The sequence below is a fragment of the Gorilla gorilla genome, chromosome 13, assembly GCF_029281585.2.
Source record: "Gorilla gorilla gorilla isolate KB3781 chromosome 13, NHGRI_mGorGor1-v2.1_pri, whole genome shotgun sequence".
NCBI classification, from domain to species: domain Eukaryota; kingdom Metazoa; phylum Chordata; class Mammalia; order Primates; family Hominidae; genus Gorilla; species Gorilla gorilla.
This window is the reverse complement of record NC_073237.2, coordinates 89371794-89391843: the sequence shown is the minus strand read 5'-3', so window position 1 is coordinate 89391843 and position 20050 is coordinate 89371794. Positions and strand designations below refer to the sequence as shown.

General features: G+C 46.7%; 1 pseudogene; it reads right to left on the bottom strand.

The window, feature by feature from the left end:
* Positions 1-313: 313 nt before the first annotated feature.
* LOC101126448 (polyunsaturated fatty acid lipoxygenase ALOX15-like) lies at positions 314-10848 on the bottom strand (annotated as a pseudogene).
* Between the last annotated feature and the right edge of the window lie 9202 nt (positions 10849-20050).

Genomic DNA, 20050 nt, shown 5'->3' with positions numbered 1-20050 from the left:
GGGCATGGTGGCATGAGCCTGTAGTCCCAGCTACTCAGGAGGCTGAGGCTGAGGTGGGAGGATCACTTGAGCCCAGGAGGTTGAGGCTGTAGTGAACTAAGATGATGGCACCACTGCACTCCAGCCTGGACAACAGAGTGACACCCTGTCTCAAAAAAAATCACATATGATTCATAAAAGGTGTGGAATAATATGTATTATCTCCCTATTCGATCCTTGAAATGGTTTATATAATCGCGGCTGTTATTTGCCCTATAGATCTGAAGAAGGAGGAAGACAGGGAGGAAGGAATATATAGGAAAGGAGGGAGGGAGGGAGGAGGGAGGAATAAGGCCCCAGGTGCTGCCTCTACAGTAAAATGTGTTCACTGGGTGCAGAGACCATGAAAAGGTGTCCCTTTAGGGAGGGTGGGACATGAGAAAAGTGTGGGGCTTGGGAGGGCAGGACTGAAACCACCTGGGGGTAGAATTGTGGCTTGGGTGGAGGGCGACTGAAATAACCAAAGGCTGGTGACACTCAGATAGCCACACTGTTTTCCACCAGGCTGGGCCGCAGGTATTCATAGGGCATGTCCCGTGTAGCATTCCAGATCTCAGTTCCTCATCCAGGGCAGCCAGCTCCTCCCTGAACTTCTTCAGCACAGCCTTAGGCCGAGGGCCCGAAAAATACTCCTTCTTATGTTGGCCCACAGCCACCTGGGATGGAGAGGAAAAAACAGCTGAGAGCCTTATGACCCCCAGTTTGGGGTGCCACATGTCCCCACAGCTGCCTCCTTCCTTAGGGCCCTGGGCACTTTGCTGTCACCATAATGGGCTGGCGTCTGCTCAGCTGCCAACTGATGGACATCTGGAGAGGACATCTGGAAAGTTGGGCAGTGTTGCCATCACTGTCTCCAGCGTTGCATCCTTGGTGGTTGGCAGCCACATCGTGCAGGGTGCATTAGGGACCCAAATGTACCAATCCAGCTAAGGAAAGTCAGGAATCTAGAGTCAATGTCTGCTAAGCATGAAAACCCTGTGACCCACCTGCATACAGACTCCTCCATCACCCCAGGCCCCAAATTCCCAGCTGCCCATTTCTGGTAACTACCTGGTCCAGGTGGACGAAGGAGTGTCGGCCAGTGCAGGCAAAGATACACGTGGTGACAAAGTGGCAAACCTGGTCCTGAGACTGTAAAGAGACAGGAAACCCTTCAAGGGGTGAGGAGAGTTAGAAGCTGTGAGGCCAGGAGTAGAGCAGAGCTCAGAGGCCAAGGCCAAGAGAGGAGAACAAGAAGGGTGAGAAAGAGCAGAAGGAATGCTCAGTAACCCTTGTGGGAATTACCATGATAGCAAGCTTGGGTGGGGGAGTTGGGAGCTGACTGGGAGGGTCCCACTCAGTGGGGCACTGGTGCTGACTCATACTGGCTCACAAGAGTCAGTCAATGATGTTAAGATTTTTAGTGAGCTGGCCAGCATCACCTTGGTAGCCACAGTAGGAATATTTGTGCCATGGAAATGTGCAAATGTTACAAATTGGGACCTTTTTTTTTTTCCTGAGAGTCAGTTATTAAACATTTATGAGCAACCACTGGTTCCGCTGCATCTGGCATCTAAGAGGTTCTCAATGCATAGGATGGGGACCTGTCTCCAGCTGGGAGGGAATAGAATCTGAGAAGGCCTTTGGAGTTTTCACAGGTATTGGAAATGCTTCTGGAAGATTTCATAGAAGCACAGAGGATTCTGGGGAGGCCTCTTGCAGTTTTGTGTCTGAGATTTCAGGGCAGGAGCTCCTCTTAACTCGGTCCTGGGCAGCCTGATTTCAATGATCTCTCGACACCAGGTCTGCAGTTCTGGGTCACTGTTCACAGCCACGTCTGTCTTACAGTGGAGACTCATGATTCCTTCCACATACCGGCCAGCCAATGGGGCAGGGCCAGGGTGTTGAAGCCAGCTCTGCCCCTGTTCACATGGCCATGTCAGGGCCCCAGGCCCACAACCAGACACAGACCTCCTGCTCTCCTAGATTTCTTCTCCACCCCCACTGGCCTTCCCACTTGCCTCACCAAGAGATGATTTCCCAGAGCTGCAGTGCATCTTGGCAAAGAGGGAAGACTTGACTCCCAGGAGGCCCTGGACAGCCAAGTCATCAGGGGGACAGAAGGAGCTATAGGTTAGAAAGGCTCCAGCTCGCTTGAGCAGCTCCACATGACTTCCCCACCAGTGCTCACCACCTGAGAAGCAAGGATGGGCAGGGTCAGGCGAATTGACCAGCCCTGAGTCCAGAGTCAGAAAGAAGAGTGACCCAGAATCTCCCTTTCTCTCCCCATACCTGGTTGAAAACTTCCTGTTGGAGACCAGCCCAGTTCTGGCCCAGATGTTAATTTCCATGGTGTATTGCAGGTGGGGAATTATAAGCTAGAGGCAAAAAAGCAGGGAAGGGCAAAGTCAGAAGACAGCTGCACAGGTCCCTGCAGGAAATAGGGGCTGACAAACAGGAAAGATACCAGGTCTCCAGAAAAATCACAGACTCAAAGTTCAGTGACCTCTCAACAGTGAGTTTTCAGAAGTACCATTTGACCCAGCAATCCCACTACTGGATATATACCCAAATGAATAGAAATTGTTCTACCATAAAGACACATGCATGTGTATGTTCATCACAGCACTATTCACAATAGCAAAGACATGGAATCAAATCTAAATGCCTATCTACAATAGACTGGGTAAAGAAAATGTGGTGCGTATACACCATGGAACACTATGCAGCCATAGAAAAGAACAAGAAATATGGATGGAGGTGGAGGCCATCATCCTAAATGGATTAACACAGGAACAGAAAGCCAAATATGGCATGTTCTCACTGATAAGTGGGAGCTAAACATTGAATACACATGGACATAAAGAAGGGAACAACAGACACTAGCATCTATCTGAAGGTGGAGGGTGGGAGGAGGGAAGGATCCCAAAACTACCTATCGGGTACCATGCTTATTACCTGCGTAACAAAATAATCTGTACACCAAACTCTTGTGACACATAATTTACTGATATGACAAACTGCACACGTACCCCGAACCTAAAAGTTAAAAATAAGTACATAAATATAAATAAAAATAAACGACCAAGTTTTCAGTTGATTTGCACTGACTAACGTGTTCCACAAACCACTGACTTAGTGCTTTATGATAATTGAAAGAAATCATTCTCCTTTGCTTTTCATATTTTTTTCACAGGTCTAGACCAAAGTTTCTCAACTTTTTCTTCATTATCATTCTGTAAGTAGTCCTTTTTTTTTTTTTTTTTAGATGGAGTCTCGCTCTTGTTGCCCAGGCTGGAGTACAAAGGTGCGATCTCAGCTCACTGCAACTTCCACCTCCTGGTTTCAAGTGATTCTCCTGCCTCAGCCTCCTGAGTAGCTGGGATTACAGTGCACACCACCAAGCCCAGCTAATTTTTGTATTTTTAATAGAGACGGGGTTTCACCATGTTGGTCATACTGGTCTCGAACTCCTGACCTCAGGTGATCTGCCCGCCCAAGCCTCCCAAAGTGCTGGGATTATAGATGTGAGCCACCACGCCCGGCCTAAGTAACCTTTTGAGACATTTTTTCCTAATCTGACCCCACCTCATGAAATTTTAATGCTACATATATACTGTATATTCACTTATGTATTGCATCATATCTGTGATTTATACATAAAAATAATAAGATTTTTCACACATATTTTCCAACCATCTTCATCCCTTGGGGGACACTGTTGCCCCATTGAGAATGGATGGTCAACCACTGCCTCCCTCCAAAGCCTCCCCTTCATCCGTTATCCTCACCTTCTTCAGCCGCTGGCCTCCAACATGGGAGTTTTCGACGAGGTATGGGGAGAGAAAGGGAGATTCTGGGTCACTCTTCTTTCTGACTGTGGAGGCAGGGCAGGTTGATTTGCCTGACCTTACCCATCCTTCAAAGAACCGAAAGAAGCGGAGTTCATTCCCACCTCGATCCTGCACAAGCTGTTGCCTCTGCCTGGAACACTGTGCCCCTTTGACCATTTCAAGGTTAGCTTCTGACAGTCGCATTCTCGATGTCATCTCCTGCAAGGGAGCCTTTTCTGATCACCCAATCTAAACTTGCCATCACGTCACTCTGCTTTGATTCTCTGCATCGTACCTACCACAGCTGATATGTTACAATACAGTCTGTGTTGTTTGTTTGCCCTTGCTGGAAATGAAAGTCTCAAAAGATCAGGACCTTGACTATCTTGCTTACTGCTAGCATCTAGAATGGTTCTTGTCACACAGGAGGCTCCCAATACATATTTTTAATAAGTAAATACTTCGCTCTAATGGTCTGTAATAAGCCAGGTGACTGTTGTTTTCTGAGCCCCTCTAACTGGCCAGTATCACTATTTTAGAACTGATAAGTGACTGGCTGGAAAAAAGTATTCATATATTATTTGCATAGTTTCTTCTTATTGGATGGAATCCTTGGTCATTTGCATGTACTGTTTATGTACTGTACCAATATCTGTGCTTTGCACATAAAAAGAGTTAAGATTTTTTTCCCTACTTTCCCCAAGAATGATTTTACCCCTCTCCCCAAGAAAGGTGCTATGCACGGCCAGCCATGCTTGCACTCTTTTGCTCTGACATCTTCTATTCCTTGATTCTCTCCATACTCTGAAACTCCACAGAGAGGGAGCCTCCAGAGGTGGGAATGTGGCCTGGGGCAGAGATAGAGGCCTGCAGGAGGGAAGGGAATAAGGTGTTACCTTGAAGACAGGATGTATCGAAAGCACCTCATGGTGGCCACAAAAGTGACCTCAGCCATCAAGTGTCCCCTCAGAGGATGAGGCTACAGCTCACGGAGCTGGAAGTCAGAGCTATGGACCCAGCATTTGGCCAGAAGCCAGACCATTGCAGGATCCATGGGCAAGAAAAGCGTAAGTGGCTGGGATCCTGCGTTGGAGCTGGAGCAGGAACAAGGTGTAGGGAGAGAAGGGGTGAGTGCCAGGTGTTCAGCAACCCCCCTCCCTTGCATGTTTAACCTCTCCCTTCGTCCTCCAAATGTGTTTCACTGGCTCCATGTCACTGCTGCCACTCCCTACAGCTACCCCTCCCTTTCCTATCCACTTGGTGCATTAGCACCCTGCAAGCTGCTCTGCCTCCAACATTCTGTAGAAACTGCTCTTCTAGTGCCTTCTCCAGCCTCCACTTCCCCTTTCAGTCCCTGCAGTCTGGACAAGATTCAAACTGCCTGCTTCCTTCATCCCACACTCCTTTTTCAAAATCTCATCTTTCAGCCTCACCTTTACCCAAATGACTAAATCTCTAGTTCTCAGTTGCCTGCCAGACAATTTAAATGTCTTCCGGTAATCTCAACATTGGCCAGGCGGAAGCCTATGTGAGCACCCTGTCCTCTTTATTCGTGCTATTTCTGCAGGCACCTGGCCTGGCTTCCCTTTCCTTCCTCCTTGATCTCCTTCTAACCTCACATCCATCTGTCCTCTTCATCCCGATGGTCACTACACACATCTGAGCCCACCTCCTCCTGGGGCAAGTGCTGGAGCATGTCACCCTAATCCCTGTTTCTAGCATCTCCCCTCTCCAACCCATCCTAAACACAACCGCCTATACAGCGTGCCCACAGCATATTTCTGTCTTTTTTTTTTTTTTCTGAGATGTAGTTTTTGTTCTGTTGCCCAGGCTGGAGTGCAGTAGCACAATCCTGGCTCACTGCAACCTCCACCTCCCAGGTTCTCCTGCCTCAGCCTTCCGAGTAGCTGGGATTACAGGCATGTGCCACCACGCCTGGCTAATTTTGTATTTTTGGTAGAGACGGGGTTTCACCATGTTGACCAGGCTGGACTTGAACTCCTGACCTCAGGTGATCCATCCGCCTCGGCCTCCCAAAGTCCACAGCACATTTCATCACAGCCTTCTCCAGTTTCCCACATCACACTCCTTAGCCTGGCGTAGTCTGGCCCCCAGTCCAACTGTCCCCTAGGAATCTCCTGACTCCTCTGCCTCAGCCTCTCTGCCCAGACCGTCTTGCCCCTGAGGACAGGTCCTTTCCTTCCCTCCTGCTTGTCTGAGCCCTGGCAAGGCTCATGATACCCCACCTCCCCTGATCCCTCCTGGGCTGTCCTGTCCTCAGGGACTTCCTCAGTACCAGAGCTTCTTCAGACTGGCCCAGTCTGTCTCTCCAGCTATACTTCAAGGTGTCTGAATCACAGACTTTGCCCATTTCCTCCTTTAAGATGCAGATAGTGGGTGCCCAGTGAATTTCGATAAGGGCTGAGCTGAGAAGGCTGGATACTGGGAGCAGAAATCTCAAGTCCTCTCACCTGGATGACCATGGGCAAGAGTTTCCCAACAGACTGCAGCTTCAGCATGACTAGAGGGGCAGCCAGATGCTGCTGGCTACACAGAATGATGTTGGCCTTGATCCCATCTAGCAAGGAGAAGTCAGCTTCAAACAGTGTGCTCCCCTGGATGGGAGAAGAGGTGAAGGGCTGCTATCAGCATGAGGCATCTTCTTTCTTACTCTGATTCTTCTAGGGGAGAAGAGAGAGAAAGGAACTAACTTGTCTCCATCACCGACTTTGTACCAAGTAGGGAATCATGTGGTTATTGAGATATATATATATATATATATATATCTTACTCTATTGCCCAGGCTGGAGTGCAGCAGCAGGATCACCATGGCTCACTGCAGCCTTGACTTCCTTGGGCCCAGATGATCTTCGCACCTCAGCCTAGCTGGGACTATAGGTGTATGCCACCACACCAAAACTTACAGACACTAATTTTTGTATTTTTTGTGGAAATAGGGTTCCACCGTGTTGACCAGGCTGGTCTTGAACTCCTGGCCTCAGGCGATTATCTCACCTCAGCCTCCCAAAGTGCTGGGATTACAGGCATGAGCCACTGTGCCTGGGCTTATAATTCTTATACATAGTTGAATGAGCCTCAATTTCACAGAGGAGGAAACAGATAATCAGAGAGGTTGGGTATTTTGCCTGAGGTCACAGAGCTTACAAATAGCAGAACCAGGGTTCACATTCAAGCCTATCTGCCCTGTAATCCCATGCACTTCCTCTCTGTTGTTCTATATTGACTCCTGATTAACAGCCACAGCACTCTGACCCTGATTCCCTTACTCTGCACACTCCCTGAATCCCTAGCATCAAGGCCCAGTCACGTTTCTTCATTTGACCCTGTCCTATCAACCATTCCACCTTGCACACCCTCCCTCCACAGCATGTGGGGAGGAGGCTGTGCAGCTGAGCTTCTCCAGGATCCCCCAGGACTTCTGCAGAATCCCTCCTTGTTGACTGGCAGCAAGCCAGGCCCACAGTGGGTCCCACAGAAGTACCGGTGAGGCTAGCCCAACTCATTTCACTGTTGGGCCTCCCTGGGCCTCTGATGTCCATACCTCCAGCTCCTTCTCCAGCTGGGCCTGCAGTTCCTCCGTCCCTGGAGGGAACATGAGGTGGGTAGGAAGGTGAATGGAGGGCCTCAGCCCCATGGGGTTGGCACCATTAAGAAACTGGTACCCAAATAAGGCATCCTCCTTTCAAAAGTCCCACACATTCTCTGGGGAAGGCAGTTGTTGAGCAAGTTGTGGGATCTGAGTTCTTGGTCCTTCCAACCCCCACCAACCATGCCCACTTGACTCTAGCCCACCAGAGGGACCCAAGTCTCTGGTCTCCCCACCCTGGTTCTTTCAATTCCCCTGGATTGGGTGGGGGCTGGAGTAAGAGTCCTGGGAGGAGTATTGGGGTAGGGGGTCTGATCAGCTAGCTTGCCCTGGCCACACTAGAAAATCCGGTTGAAGTCATCCAGATTGTTCCAACAAGTCAGAACATTTACAGTCTTTGATAGCGAGGTCGGCCAGGCTTCAAGGAAGGTTGGGGCAAAGGGTTTGAGCATATTTTGAGACTCCAACATTACAACCACAGGCACCTATCTTGGGCTGATCCAGCACAGTGCAGCCTATAAGCCGCTTGGCTTCCACTAGACCAGAGCACCTCCCTCCCACCCAGCCTCCCCTTGCTGTCACCCATTGGCCAGCGAAGCCTCAAAGTCAACTCTCTTGTCTTCCAGAAATCGCTCATGCACAGGAGATCACATAGTTTGGCCCCAGCCACATTCAGAATTAACCCATCCTTCCAGCTTCCCCACCAGTGGGGAAGAATGAAATCAGGCACGGGTGCTGGAAGCAGCAGTTCACATGGGGTCTGGGGAGTAGGGTCACCGGTTACAGCTTCCTTCTCTCTTCCAGCTCCTCTTCCCTGTGTTTCTTTTTTTTCTTTTTCTTCTTTTTCTTTTTTTTTTGAGATGGAGTCTTGCTCAGTCGCCCAGGCTAGGGTGCAGTGGCACGATCTCGGCTCACTGCAAGCTCCGCCTCCTGGGTTCACACCATTCTCCTGCCTCAGCCTCCCGAGTAGCAGGGACTACAGGTGCCCGCCACCGCACCCGGCTAATTTTTTTGTATTTTTAGTAGAGACGGGGTTTCACTGTGTTAGCCAAGATGGTCTCGATCTCCTGACCTTTTGATCCGCCCGTCTGGGCCTCCCAAAGTGCTGGGATTACAGTTGTGAGCCACCGCGCCCGGCCTTCCCTGTGTTTCTTGAACAGGCCTTGAGAGTCCTCGGCCACAGTGCAGCCTAGAGTAGAGTGCAGTAGAGAGGAGGGATTGGGCAATGGCTTTTTCTGAGAGCCTCTTCTCGTCCCTGCCAAGAGAGCTTCATCACCCTGTCCTTCTGTGTGGCCCCTGCCCCTTCGGCACCACGCCCCACCCCCAGCCTCCACGCCACTCTGTGCCAGCTCCCGCAACCGCCCCTTCAACAACCTCCAAAGACCCCTGCGCTCCAGGTTCCAGCACCCCCATCCTCCACATCCGCATGCACCCCAGCTTCTCTTGCACTCCAGACGCCTCTTCACCCTTTCACACTTTCAGCCCCCGCTCTCACCAGTGCCTTCCGGTACGCTCAGGACGCCGTCGCCCTCCACCCAGAGGTAACAAGGGAACTTCACTTCCTCACCGGATCCGGGGCCCTGCACGGAGATACAGTTGCAGAACCAGGAGGCGTCCAGAAGGAGATGCCGTTTGCGCAGTTTCCCAAACAGCAGCGGCCCCAGGTGCTCCGGTACTTGAACCTTGAATTCTATTTCCCGCGGGAGACAGAGGAGGCTCAGCCACCGTGGGGCCACAGCTGCACCTAGTTGTTGGAGCTGGCACAGAGTGAGGCCCCGGTGGACACCCGGACGCAGTAGAGACCAATCTTGCTCAAAAACGTTTCGCTCCTTCTGGTGGGGAAGAAGGGTGGACGAGCTAACTCGCTGAGCCTGAGACCCTGCCCTCTCAGAATTCGCTTGGGGTCAGAAAGTGGGTGGCAGGTCTCCAACCAACTCCGCCTGGCTACCCGCTGGGGCTCCCAGGAGCTACCCGCTGGAGCTCCAAGGGGCAGAACTCAGCCCCATGCCAAAAAGGAGTCCTGGCGGGAGCAGGGAGTGGAAACCATTACTTTGACTGGTGGGAGAAGCAGAAAAGGATTTGGACAGAAAACACGCAGGAAGAAGGAATCAACGCCTCGTACAGGAGGCAGGTGAGGTGGGGGCAGGAGTTATGCACCAGTGTAAGATGCAGTTTCAGGCAAGCCTGGATGGCTAGGAAATCCCCCTCCATCTAAACGTGCGCGTGTGCGCGCGCGTCTCACAAGTTGGGCTACAGGAGGGGGTGAAGTGGGCGAGGAGACCCAGTCTTCAGTGACATTTGAGGAAGATACATTCAGGCCACTGAATTCATTGGACCAACTTTGCTTACTTGCCTTCCCTGTGCCAGGCTCTGGGATTCATTCCTTTTGAATGTAAACGCCTCTGCCTCCCTGTTGCCTGCGGAATAAAAATCCAAATTTGGGGGCATTCAATGCCCTTGCTAACCCGACCAGACCTCCTTGCCCCTCATCCCACTGCACCAGGGCATCTTCTGCTGCTTCACTTTGGGCTGGAGCCATGTGTTCCCTGGAACCCACGCGTCTTTCCCTCAAAGAACTTGCTCCTGGGTAAGCCTATTCATCCTTCTAAACCCTGATTCCAGTTTTTCAGCTAAGTCTTCCGTGGTTATTCCACCCCTCTCACCTCACCAGAGCTGATCAGCTTTCCTTTCTACCACTTTTCTCTTTGTGCACACTTCTATTGTTGCACACTTAATCCTGCGCTGTGATCGTTTGTTTGTATGTCTGTATCCCCCACTAATGCGAGTTTGTCCTAGGCAGGGACTATACACCCAGCAGGACTCTCACTTTTGTTTCCCCTGGATTTAGCACAGTATCAGGGCTTGTGGGTGTCAATCAGTGTTTGCCAAAACACATTGAGCTGAAAACTTCATGATAAATAAATACTTCCCTTGGGAGAGACACAGCTAAACAAATAACTCTCAGGCAATGTAAACAATAGGGGAATAGTAAAATAAACTCCAAGGCATAGATTGCAGTCAGCCTGGTAAGACAAATAAAGTTTATGAAAATATGTGTCTGATGCACTTTTTCTGGTTTGCATAATTTTTTAGTAGGAAGTACATCACATGATTCAAAATTCAGAAGATACAACGTGGTATTCACTAGTTTCTCCCTCCTCTTGGCCCCAAGCCACCCAGTTTCTCCACCCCTAGCAATCACTGTTACCAGTCTTCTCTGTGCACTACTATTACTGAGCAAACACTGCCTATTTTTGGTCCTTTTCCTGCACATTTTAGCATATTCCTTACACACTCTTCTGCACCTTGCTTTTTCCATATTGCAACATAAGTCAGGTCATTCCATACCCGCACATAAAGAGCTTCCTTGTTCTTCGTTAAGGCTGCCATCGTTTCGCTGTAGCATAATACATTCTACTAATCTGTTGTAAGTGGACACTTAGGTTCTTAGCAATCTTTCGTAACTATGAAAAAATGCTGAAAGAAATAAACCTCTCTGATAAGTGGAGACAGGCTGTTAGCAATCTTTTGTAACTATGGAAAAAAATGCTGAAAGAAATAAACCAGTGTATACAGCATTTCTCATATGAAAGCATATCTGTAGAACAAAATCCTAGAGATGGAATTTCTGGACCAAAAGCATATCTAATTTTGGCAGAAATTGCCCTCCACAGGAAGTTGTGCCAATTTATACTTCAGTAGTGGACTGTGTATGAGAATGCCTGTTCTTTCTCACTCTTGCCAATGGTGTGTTAATAACCATTATTACCTTAGCCAATCAAATAGGTGAAAAGTGGTACCCTGGTTTTAATTTTAATTTGCACTGCCCTTATTATAAGTAAGATTGAGCATCTTTTTATATTGTAGGAAATTTGTATTTCCTTCTGTGTGAACTGGCTATTCCATTTATCCATTGGGCTTTGGGCATTTTCTTTTTCTTTCTCTTCTTTTTTTTTGAGACAAGATCTTGCCATGTCACTGGAGTGCAGGGGTACAATTATAGCTCAAACTCCTGGGTTCAAGTGATCCTCCTCCTTCAGCCTCCCAAGCAGCAAGGACTACAGATGTATATGCCACCATACCTAGCTAATTACAAAATTTTTTTTTTAGTAGAGACAGGGTCTTGCTCTGTTGAGCAGGATGGTCTTGAATCCCTGACCTCAAACAATCCTCCTGCCTCAGCCTCCCAAAGCACTGGAATTACAAGTATGGGCCACCACATCCGGCCTTGGTCATCTTCTTATTGATTTGTAGGAACTATTTATATAGTAGGAACATTAGCCCTCCTACAGCTCTATCACTACTAAGAGGTGCCCAATAGCAACAAGGTCTTTTTATCATCGTCAATTCCTTAGAGCCTAGATTTTGGTCTATAATATAATTCTCCACAAAAAAAAAAAAACAACCTGGGCTCTTGGAGGGTGGCTGATTCTGTGTTTGGGGGCAGGTAAAACACAAGATAAGCCCGGAACATACCGATGTTGCTAAAAAGTAAGGGTGCTGAGGTAGCACAATCTTATAAAAAAAAGATAGCTCTTTGAGAGAAACTACAAGCATCAGAGCCCCAACCATGAAGTAATCTGCTGAGAAGCCCAAGTCTATAGCCTTGGTTGATCTGAGGATTGAGGATATTAGGTGATTTGGGTGGGGGTAGGGTCTGATAAGATTTTAGTAACACAAGGAAACATCAAAAGAAATAGTTTAGCAAATAAGAAAGTATCTTATACCTAGGGGAAAACACAAATAAAAACCAATAAAGTAATAAATTAAATCCATCATGTTGGTGTTTTAAGATAGATATAAGGATAATTATAGTAAGTCCTGTAATCATTGCATTTGTGTTTATTTTGTGTACTTTAAAAAGTATATTCGGACACAAACACTGCGGAAGGCCGCAGGGTCCTCTGCCTAGGAAAACCAGAGAACTTTGTTCACTTGTTTATCTGCTGACCTTCCCTCCACTGTTGTCCTGTGACCCTGCCAAGTCCCCCTCTGCGAGAAACACCCAAGAATGATCAATAAAAAAAAAAAAAGTATATTCAGGCTGGGCGCGGTGGCTCACGCTTGTAATCCCAGCACTTTGGGAGAATAAGGCGGGCGGATCACGAGGTCGGGAGATGGAGACCATCCTGGCTAACACGATGAAACCCCGTCTCTACTGAAAATACAAAAAATTAGCCAGGCATGGTGGCAGGCACCTGTAGTCCCAACTACTTGGGAGGCTGAGGCAGGAGAATGGCATGAACCCGGAAGGTGGAGCTTGCAGTAAGCCGAGATCGCACCACTGCACTCCAGCCTGGGCGACTGAGCAAGACTCCATCTCAAAAACAACAAAAAAAGTACATTCAAAAGAATCATATTAAATTTGTAATTATAGTTTAAATGGAAGGGAATTTAATGAAGTTTGTAATCAATCTTTGAATATTAAAAAAGTTTCAAAATGTTGTATACAGTATATGTTTAATAAATTGAGCATTAAACAAAACATGAATATTTGTGGGGTGTTCTCTCCATAGACAAAAATATCCTCAAACATTAAAAACTTTTTCAACAGTGAGCATGATCTCTGTCAACAATAAGGATAGGTAAATACTTGAAAATGTGTACACTCAAGTATTAGCAATGATTATCTCTAGAGGGTGGAGAGGAAGTATGGAAGGGATTTTCATGTTTGATATATTTTGGAATTTTAAAACATTTTTAAAGAAGCATGACTTATTTGGGTAATCTCAAAAACTTTATCTTGAATAAAATACAAGGCTATAAATGCTATTATGAAAACATTCACTATAATCAAGTGTGGTTATATGGGAAGCCCCAACATTCAAGAGCAAGTTTTCTTTTATAAATGAAATTCAGAAAAATCAAAATATAATGTATAAAATTCATCTTCTATAGAAACGGCACAAACCCAATAATTTTCTTACAGATTAAAAATGTGATTGAAGAGTTGGGAAGACCTCCAAAAGTAATTCACAGTAACTTGTGCTTTGGCACTCCACTGATGGGGGTGAGAGGTGGGAGGTGGGGAGGGGGCTGGCAGATGGGGATGGTTTTGGGATGAAACTGTTCCACCTCATGGGCCAGGCATGGTGGCTCATGCCTGTAATCCCAGCACTTTGGGAGGCTGAGGCAGGTGGATCATTTGAGGTCAGGAGTTCGAGACCAGCCTGGCCAACATGGTGAAACTCTGTCTCTACTAAAAATAAAAAATTAGCTGGGCGTGGTGGCACGCGCCTAGTGGCAGCTACTCGGGAGGTTGAGGCAGATGGGGTTATTTCTAAACAGAACTTGTCTCTAATTCGAATGTAACAGAAATGTATATGATAATCAGTATATATATATTTTTGCTCTGTCTATAAAGTAGCCATTCTTTATCTCTTTACTTTCTCAATAAACTTGCTTTCACTTTACTCCATGAACTCACCCTGAATTACTTTTGTGAGAGATCCAAGAACCCTCTCTTGGGGTCTGGATCAGGACCCCTTTCTGGTAACATCTTCCTGGCAACCATGAAGGGATGATACTGTGGAGACACCTCACCCAAAGGAAATAGACTGCAGCACTGATTGGATGACTTTGGGTAAGTGGTGGGGTAACTGGGTAAAGGATGGGATTGGGTTACAGGCTCGATTTAGGACAAATTCTCTCCTAAGACAGAGTGGGTAAAAGACCCCTCTTAATAAAAGGCAAGGGCGCTTGGCCAAACTTGGGTTTGAAGCCCAACTTAGGAGGGTTAGAGTCCTTCCTAAGATTTAGGGGGTTAGAGGCCCCTCTCAGTAAAGTCCCTCTTGGTTAAAAATGGATTTGGCATTATGGGATATTAACCACTTTTCTTTTTTGATTAATCTGTCTTGTACTCTTTGTTGACTGCTATGGGTGACAGGATTATGCATGTACAGGATCACTGGACACGGGAACCTTTTTTTTTTATCCCTAAAAGGGGAAACCTGAATGCTGATGGGACTGCTGGAAAGATCCCTTCACTACCGACCAGCAACCGCCTGAGCTTTTGATTCAGGGTCTCTGCAATGGATAGGTCTTTCTCTGGCCTCCCTGAGCTCCTCACCTTCCCTTCCCTGCTGTAGGCAATGCTTTTCTCCCTTTCTCTCTCCTTCCTTCCCTCCCTCCCTCCTTCCTGCCTTCCTGCCTTCCTGCCTTTCTCTCTCTCTCTTTCTTTCTGTCTTTCTCTCTTTCTTTATCTTTCGACAGAGTCTTCCTCTGTCACCCAGGCTGGAGTGCAGTGCTGTGATTTCTGCTCACTGCAACCTCCGCCTCCCAGGTTCAAGCAATTCTCCAGCCTCAACCTCCCAGGTAGCTGGATTACATGTGTGTGCCACCACATCCAGCTAATTTTTGTATTTTTAGTAGAAATGGGGTTTCACCATGTTGGCCAGGCTGGTATGAACTCCTGATTTCAAGTGAGCTGCCTGCCTTGGCCTCCCAAAGTGCTGGTATTACAGGTGTGAGCCACTGCACCTGGCCTCCTTTCCCTTACTTATCCTTTCTGTTACTTAGGGCGACTACCTTGCCCAGAGACCACATATTGGAACTCCTTCAATCCACTTTGAGTGGATCAGAGATGACAGGGTCCAACTGGAGGCAAGTTTGAGCCTTCCCAGGTTGACAATTGGTGCTAAGGAGAGTGGCTAATGCCTATGTTTTGTGGGTTTTGATTAGTGGGAAAAAGGATTCATGAGACTAGTCTGAGGCTGTAGAAAATCTGATGTACTTCGTGCTATGAATTTGTATTTCTGTGTTGTTCTATAAGGGAGAACGGTACCTTAGGATAGAATACAGGCCTAGGATCCCATAAGCTCTCTGTTCAAGATGGCCCAGCAAGCTGGTCAGTAACAAACTTCGCTACAGGTCCCTGAAACAACAACAAAAAAAACTGGATGAAGTTTTCCTCTCATCTTGTTTTATGTCCTTGGGAGCTTGACCTTGTAACCACGTGGTGGTACTTCCTTTTGGTCTTCGCCTTCCAGGGAACAGAAATTTTGGGGTTCATGTCATAGCCCTAAAAATTATCTTGAGCCATTAAAAGCCTTTACAAGCTCAAAATTAGCTGCCCTAGGCTCCTTCTGGGGAGAGCTATGGAGACTGCCCAGTGCATTAGCTTAGGAGGTAAGGCTTATTGGTTTCACCTGTGAGGGTACTTTTATTAACATTTAAAAGGCAGAAATATCTGCCATTTGGCCTGGGTAAAGAAGAATAATAAGAGATTTAGAGGGATTTTTTTTTTTTAAAGAGCACTATGGTTAAAAGTCAGCTTAATTAAAAGCAGATATTCAAGCTCTAACAGCCTGGGACACCTTGGGAAAAACAGAGGAGGCGCCACAGGCCCCATTTAGGGAAAAACCTCCATTTTCCTTATGGAACTCTGGGAATTGAAAGTGAATAGATCCCTCTCAAAATCTAAGGCTCTTTTCTGTTTTGCATTGCATTATCTGACATTTTTTACTTTCTGGGGTATCAGAAATTACTTCGCATTATGATAGAGCTTTGGCATATAATAACTAGGTAGGAAATAGAGTTTTGGAGCTAGATAATGGCAGTTATGGGGAGATACTCAGCTCTTTGCATGTTTGGATCACAGGGGAATGCTCCTGGCCATCTAGAAAGTATGGAAATGACCCACCCCCACTGAGAGATAAAATCCCATGGGAGATGAGCTGATACCCCCTTTTTTTGGGGACCCAGGATTTAGTATAAAAATGGAACCCTTGGTCAGGCACAGTGGCTCACGCCTGTAATCCCAGCACTTTGGGAGGCCAAGGTGGATGGATCACCTGAGGTCAGAAGTTCGAGACCAGCCTGGCCAACATGATGAAACCCTGTCTCTCCTAAAAAAAAAAAAAAAAAATTATCCGAGCATGGTGGTGGAAGCCTATAATCAATCCCAGCTACTCAGGAGGCTGAGGCAGAAGAATTGCTTGAATCTGGGAGGCAGAGGTTGTGGTGAGCCGAGATGGCGCCACTGCACTCCAGCCTGGGCAACAGAGTAAGACTCAATCTCAAAAAACAAACACCCAAAAAAATGAAACCTTTAATTTTGGTGGATCTGTTTTGCCTGCCAGTTGCCCTGCTTATTAAACCATAGAAACTGCATGCTTTAAAGAGAAACTTAAAAACTCGCAAATAAAAAAATCTTGAGTCAAGATGGCCAAATAGGAACAGCTCTGGTCTACAGCTCCCAGCGTGAGCGATGCAGAAGACGGGTGATTTCTGCATTTCCATCTGAGGCACCGGGTTCATCTCACTAGGGAGTGCCAGACAGTGGGCGCAGGATAGTGGGTGCAGCGCACCGTGTGTGAGCTAAAGCAGGGCGAGGCATTGCCTCACTCGGGAAGCACAAGGGGTGAGGGAGTTCCCTTTCCTAGTCAAAGAAAGGGGTGACAGACGGCATCTGGAAAATTGGGTCACTCCCACCCCAATACTGCACTTTTCCGATGGGCTTAAAAAACGGCGCACCACGAGATTATATCCTGCATCTGGCTCGGAGGGTCCTACGCCCACAGAGTCTCGCTGATTGCTAGCACAGCAGTCTGAGATCAAACTGCAAGGCGGCAGCGAGGCCGGGGGAGGGGCGCCCGCCATTGCCCAGGCTTGCTTAGGTAAACAAAGCAGCCGGGAAGCTTGAACTGGGTGGAGCCCACCACAGCTCAAGGAGGCCTGCCTGCCTCTGTAGGCTCCACCTCTGGGGGCAGGGCACAGACAAACAAAAAGCAGTAACCTCTGCAGACTTAAATGTCCCTGTCTGACAGCTTTGAAGAGAGCAGTGGTTCTCCCAGCATGCAGCTGGAGATCTGAGAACCGGCAGACTGCCTCCTCAAGTGGGTCCCTGACCCCTGACCCCCGAGCAGCCTAACTGGGAGGCACCCCCCAGTAGGGGCAGACTGACACCTCACGCGGCCGGGTACTCCTCTGAGACAAAACATCCAGAGAAACGATCAGACAGCAGCATTCGTGGTTCACAAAAATCCGCTGTTCTGCAGCCACCGCTGCTGGTACCCAGGCAAACAGCGTCTGGAGTGGACCTGTAGCAAACTCCAACAGACCTGCAGCTGAGGGTACTGTCTGTTAGAAGGAAAACTAACAAACAGAAAGGACATCCACACCAAAAACCCATCTGTATATCACCATCATTAAAGACCAAAAGTAGATAAAACCACAAAGATGGGGAAAAAACAGAGCAGAAAAACTGGAAACTCTAAAAAGCAGAGTGCCTCTCCTCCTCCAAAGGAATGCAGCTCCTCACCAGCAACAGAACAAAGCTGGATGGAGAATGACTTTGACCAGTTGAGAGAAGAAGGCTTCAGACGATCAAACTACTCCGAGCTACAGGAGGAAATTCAAACCAGAGGCAAAGAAGTTAAAAACTTTGAAAAAAATTTAGATGAATGTATAACTAGAATAACCAATACAGAGAAGTGCTTAAAGGAGCTGATGGAGCTGAAAGCCAAGGCTTGAGAACTATGTGAAGAATGCAGAAGCCTCAGGAGCCGATGCGATCAACTGGAAGAAAGGGTATCAGTGATGGAAGATGAAATGAATGAAATGAAGCGAGAAGGGAAGTTTAGAGAAAAAAGAATAAAAAGAAACAAACAAAGCCTCCAAGAAATATGGGGCTATGTGAAAAGACCAAATCTACGTCTGATTGGTGTACCTGAAAGTGACGGGGAGAATGGAACCAAGTTGGAAAACACTCTGCAGGATATTATCCAGAAGAACTTCCCCAATCTAGCGAGGCAGGCCAACATTCAGATTCAGGAAATACAGAAAACACCACAAAGATACTCCTCGAGAAGAGCAACTCCAAGACACATAATTGTCAGATTCACCAAAGTTGAAATGAAGGAAAAAATGTTAAGGGCAGCCAGAGAGAAAGGTCGGGTTACCCACAAAGGGAAGCCCATCAGACTAACAGCGGATCTCTCGGCAGAAACTCTACAAGCCAGAAGAGAGTGGGGGCTGATATTCGACATTCTTAAAGAAAAGAATTTTCAACCCAGAATTTCATATCCAGCCAAACTAAGCTTCATAAGTGAAAGAGAAATAAAATACTTTACAGACAAGCAAATGCTGAGAGATTTTGTCACCACCAGGCCTGCCCTAAAAGAGCTCCTGCAGGAAGCACTAAACATGGAAAGGAACAACTGGTACCAGCCACTGCAAAATCATGCCAAATTGTAAAGACCATCGAGGCTAGGAAGAAACTGCATCAACTAATGAGCAAAATAACCAGCTAACATCATAATGACAGGATCAAATTCACACGTAACAATATTAACTTTAAATGTAAATGGACTAAATGCTCCAGTTAAAAGACACAGACTGGCAAATTGGATAAAGAGTCAAGACCCATCAGTGTGCTGTATTCAGGAAACCCATCTCACATGCAGAGACACACATAGGCTCAAAATAAAAGGATGGAGGAAGATCTACCAAGCAAATGGAAAACAAAAAAAGGCAGGGGTTGCAATCCCAGTCTCTGATAAAACAGACTTTAAACCAACAAAGATCAAAAGAGATAAGGCCATTACGTAATGGTAAAGGGATCAATTCAACAAGAAGAGCTAATTATCCTAAATATATATGCACCCAATACAGGAGCACCCAGATTCATAAAGCAAGTCCTGAATGACCTACAAAGAGACTTAGACTCCCACACAATAATAATGGGAGACTTTAACACCCCACTGTCAACATTAGACAGATCAATGAGACAGAAAGTTAACAAGGATACCCAGGAATTGAACTCAGCTCTGCATCAAGCGGACCTAATAGACATCTACAGAACTCTCCACCCCAAATCAACAGAATATACATTTTTTTCAGCACCACACCACACCACACCTATTCCAAAATTGACCACATAGTTGGAAGTAAAGCTCTCCTCAGCAAATGTAAAAGATCAGAAATTATAACAAACTGTCTCTCAGACCACAGTGCAATCAAACTAGAACTCAGGATTAAGAAACTCACTCAGAACTGCTCAACTACATGGAAACTGAACAACCTGCTCCTGAATGACTACTGGGTACATAACAAAATGAAGGCAGAAATAAAGATGTTCTTTGAAACCAATGAGAACAAAGACACAACATACCAGAATCTCTGGGACGCATTCAAAGCAGTGTGTAGAGGGAAATTTATAGCACTAACTGCCCACAAGAGAAAGGAGGAAAGATCCAAAATTGACACCCTAACATCACAATTAAAAGAACTAGAAAAGCAAGAGCAAACACATTCAAAAGCTAGCAGAAGGCAAGAAATAACTAAAATCAGAGCAGAACTGAAGGAAATAGAGACACAAAAAACCATTCAAAAAATTAATGAATCCAGGAGCTGGTTTTTTGAAAGGATCAACAAAATTGATAGACTGCTAGCAATACTAATAAAGAAGAAAAGAGAGAAGAATCAAATAGACACAATAAAAAATGATAAAGGGAATATCACCACCGATTCCACAGAAATACAAACTACCATCAGAGAATACTAAAACACCTCTACGCAAATAAACTAGAAAATCTAGAAGAAATGGATAAATTCCTCGACACATACACCTTCCCAAGACTAAACCAGGAAG